This window comes from Cynoglossus semilaevis, chromosome 15 (assembly GCF_000523025.1).
Source record: "Cynoglossus semilaevis isolate Cse_v1.0 chromosome 15, Cse_v1.0, whole genome shotgun sequence".
NCBI lineage: Eukaryota > Metazoa > Chordata > Actinopteri > Pleuronectiformes > Cynoglossidae > Cynoglossus > Cynoglossus semilaevis.
The window spans coordinates 13,539,667-13,544,262 of NC_024321.1; the positions used below are offsets into that span (position 1 = coordinate 13,539,667).

The 4,596-nt window shown below is 40.1% G+C and overlaps 1 protein-coding gene across 1 annotated transcript in view; it reads left to right on the plus strand.

Annotated features, from left to right (window-relative positions):
- The window catches only part of LOC103391084 (protocadherin-1), a 120,081-nt gene that overhangs the window by 82,129 nt on the left and 33,356 nt on the right, over positions 1 to 4,596 (plus strand). The window lies entirely within an intron of this gene.

The window sequence follows — 4,596 nt, forward strand, 5'->3', positions numbered from 1 at the left end:
TGTTAACCTCGTATTTTTAATCAGATTCCCACAATTCCCTGCGCTGTGTACACCTTTGTTAAAGAGGTGTGCGACCTCACAGCGGCACAACACAATCAATATGCAACATAATCAACTCCCACAGCTTAACGAATTAACATCCCAATTATGTAAATCATATTGAGTCCAACCTTCCATCAGCTCCACTTATAGAGCCACAGAGGGAGGCTAGCTGAGAATACGCTAACTCAATACTTTGCCGCTGTCTGCAGCTGTTAGCATTTTGTCAGCCAGTCATTATGTAAGTGTGCTGATATGCTATATTATATGTCTGCCGCTGTTCATCATGTGCAGGAAGCTGCATGAAACTTATTCCTTATGCTAACAGGCTGCAGGAACTGCTGTCTTAGCCATTTAACTGCAGCCCGTTAGCAGATGTGAAAGACTGCGGAAGATGCAAATAGTGCTTCGTCAACATGTGCATAAAAATTCACTATCAAATGCATGCTTTTCGTGTAAATGTTGTGTGATTTTCACCAGATTTTCAGTATTACAAGTGTAGTTATAAAAATACTGAATTTGTTCATGGCCAATACATTTCATTTGTATATAAAAAAAGCTGTCCACCTGTAGCTAATACCTTACCACTTCCCTTTTTCTAATGCCACAAATGCCAAACTACTTCGAGACAAGAAGTTAATTTTACCTCTTGTTAGCATATCATTAGCATCAAGTAAGCGTTGTAGTAACCATAGCAATGTTAATAATGTTTCTGGTATTCAGAACATCAATTATTTGGTACATGAATAGCCTAATAAAACAAATTCAAATCTAAAAACACACTTTCAAAATTGTTGCAATGTATTTTTTTAAATTTTGTTTATATGACACTTAATAGCACATTGATAAGTAGCTCACATTCATTTAAACATCATACCATGGAACAACTCAAACTAACTCAACTCACAACTCTTGTTGTTGCACATTGACGATAGTTGTCTTAGCTGCTAAGCCTTAGCATAGGCAGTCAGCTGTAGAATAAACACTTTTCTTTGTTCCCAGATTACACTGAGTCACATTTACTGCTTGACTTCCTATATGTATCAACTCAGTCAGGCATGAAACAAAATCATATGCTAATATGCAACGCCGTTGTTGTTCCATAAAGGCTGAAGTACGTATTCAGCTAAGTGAATTACTTTGTAAATTATAAATAAAAAAAGGCACCCATGGCTAGAACGAAAAACATCTGTCCAAATTAAATGTCATGAAATGTCTCTCAAAAACAAACTAATTCAGTGTATTATACATTAGCAGTCAGATGGCTGTTTATCATTGGTCATTTTCTCTACATTGTACACTCACAGCACTGAGATTACATCATGACACAGCAGCTGTTGGCATTTATTGTGTCACTTTTACAGCTAATTATCCCTTTGGTAAAAATAAGGTTCTCTATTTCTGTACTTTCACAGCAAATTAGTTTTAGACACACACACTTTCTTTTTTTTTTTTCTTTCTTTCTTTAATGTATGTCACAGCTTATTGTTTCAGCTTTGGCTCTTAACACCACTTATGCCAATTAAAACGATGAAAATAAAGTCGTTGACATATGAATAAAAATACAGAGCAGAGAGAGAGGCTGGGTTTAAATGTCATCCCAGTCTCCTCTTATGAGGCCAACACGACCAACTGTTTCTCTCTCAAACCCACAGGTCGCACGTGTGTCGTCTGTAAACACAATTATTCACAGCTGCCCGAACGCCTGCAGGCTACTGCCACCCAGTGTGTACATGTGTGTAAGTCTGTGTGTGTGAGAGGTGCTGATAGTGAGCAGGGGAGTGTGTAAGTGGCTATATCTTCTCATACACACTGAATTGAGGTCAGGGTTATGTTTTGTGTGTGTACTGTGAGTGAACAGTAGCGTTGTACAATCTTCCACTTTGATGGTCAAAGATGTTTTAGCTGTGGGTATCTTCAACGGGAAAGTCCTGTGTGTGTCTGCCTGAGTGTGTTTGTGTGTCTGAGTGTGTGTGCCCGAGTGCACCAACAGAGAGGTCAACAGATTACAGCTGGTCCTCTGAGGATTAACACACAACCACAGATACACTTTACTCCTTCGTTCAGATTTTAAAACCCCTACTTCGGAGAGAGAAGATTACTGACTCGCACGCATATGTATTTATGTATGTATTTACGGTATATATGGATGGATGGATGGATGAATGGATAGATAGATAGATGTTATATTAGTTTCTCGGTCACCACAGCGTTAGCTCACGCAGCCAAACATTAATGAAGCAGCACATCAGCAGCACATGTCCTTTTTAATGAGTTATTTTTCTAAGTTCGGTATTGCGTCAGCCCTGTCGTCCAGCTCTTTAGTGGACGCTTTAGCTGCTTCCTTTTTTTTTTTTTTCTACTCCACTGCAGACTGTTATCGATCATTCAACCTTGTGACTGATTGTTGGTCAAGCAGATCTCAAGTGCTACAGACAGAGTGATGAGGAGCTCCGGGGACAAACTGAACGGCCGCAGACAAACTCAAGTGGTTTCACCATTTTATTCAAGTTTGTTTACCTTCAGCAGTGACACATCACTGACCGAGGACGCGACATGAATATGAAAAAGCACTTAAAGACTCAGAAATGAAAACGCATTAATTTGAAATGTAAAAAAAACAAAACAAAACAAAACAAAATCAAAAGTCATTCTATTTTTTTGCTGGAGATCTCAACATAATATTTTGGTCTTTATGATTTTTCCCACCAGACACAGCTTGGGGAAGTTTTTTTAAATTTTCAGAATAGCATTCTCATTCATGTTCTCCTTATCAAAACAAAAAAACAAAAAACTTGTAGCATGAAAGTAGCAGCTTGACTGCTCAGAGAGTCAACTCATCATCATCCACCTGGTGGATTATCCACAGAGTCCTATAATCTGGACATAATCCAGATCTAAAGTTAGATGCTGGTGACATGAGAGCCTGTGTTCACACAAATCCTTCTCTACTGTAAAACGCTGTTGCCTCTGCATCACTTACAAATTGTACTTTTTTTTTACCCTCATCGTTCTGCCATCATGTCTGAGTGTTTCTGAGAAAAAGAGCAGGACTTTTATGACTCCTGACATTTTGCTGAACGTAAAAAAAGCCTCGACGATAGATGCCATGTCTTTCTGTCGATGAGGTTGGCATTTAGAGAGAGGGAGACATTTGAAGTAACACTCAGATGTCATCCTCATCATTTTTAATGTGATAAGGATTATTATTCTATGCATTTTTATTCATGGTCGGTCCTCTTAAAGAGCATCACCTATAAAGTAGTTGATGTATTTTGGAACAGTGTCATCAGCAGGACAGTTTCCCTTACATCCCCTAAGATCTACAAAAAAACACAATATCAAAATAACGTACACAATTAGAGCCAAACGAGCAAGAGCAGGGTTACCAAACTCCTGACCTGTGGGTAGCTTCCTGGCCACTAACTCCCCAAAGTTGGCTAGCAACTTTAGCCATTTTGCAAATGAATCTTTGTACTTATAGAGAAGAGACACGTGGAACTAGTGGTTCAGACTGTAATCTAACTTTTCAACTTGACATTTTCTATCATGATCTGCCCTGGTAGTAAACAACCACTGCTATTGTGCTGGATAGGCTGCTCTTTTTAAGGCTCAATCCATCTCTGCCCACAGGCTGGTCATAATGTGCCATAAATGCTGATGAAGCCATGACATTTTAATGTAACTTGGCCTGAATTCTCTGTGTTGAGATCTCATCTCAACACTGTGTTGAGATCTCATCTCATCCAAACACATGTGACATGAGTTAACAGGACATGTGAGTGCAGCATCAGAACAGCCAAATGTTTTTATCTGGAGTCAGAACCATGACGCGATTAAGAGCTAAGACATGAGAGGAAAAAAAAAAAAAAAAACTCTCAGTGATGTTTGTGTTGTGCAGCGATCTCTCTGACTGATGCAATCAGACGATAGAGAGACTAGAGGTGTGTATGTGTGTGTGTGTGCCTGTGCATGTGTGCATGTAGCCAAATACAGTCTGTTTGCATGTGGTTTTATCTGGGGAGATGAGTGCAAACCCTCCACCCCTCCCATCACATACTCTTCATAAATCAGCTTGTTATCCTGAAACCATCAGTGTCAGGCTGCAGCTCTCTCTCTCTCCCTCCCTCCATATGTACATCAAATCTCTCACTCTCTCACTCCTCATCACATTGCCTACATTTCGCCCTACCCCCCCCACCAACCCCTCTTACTACAACCACATACACAATCAAATCCCACAAGCCCTTCCTATTCCTCCTTTTCACTTCCTTCTCTCAGTTTGGTTTCTCTCCTCCCTGCATCTGTCTATCTGTCCATCACAGACAGGAAGTGGGATGCATTAGTGCAGCGAGGACAGGCTGATGGAATTAGTGTCCATTATCTGACCATTTACAGGACTGAGGGAGAGCACGATGAAAGAGAAAAGGAGGAGGAGTGAGATGATAGAGATCTCACCACATAAAGCTTCTGCTCCAGAGAGAAGACCACAAACTATATGAAAAAAGTCTGTCCATGTGGACTGTTTGGGTAAAGTGGTGGAGTAGGAAGCGGAGG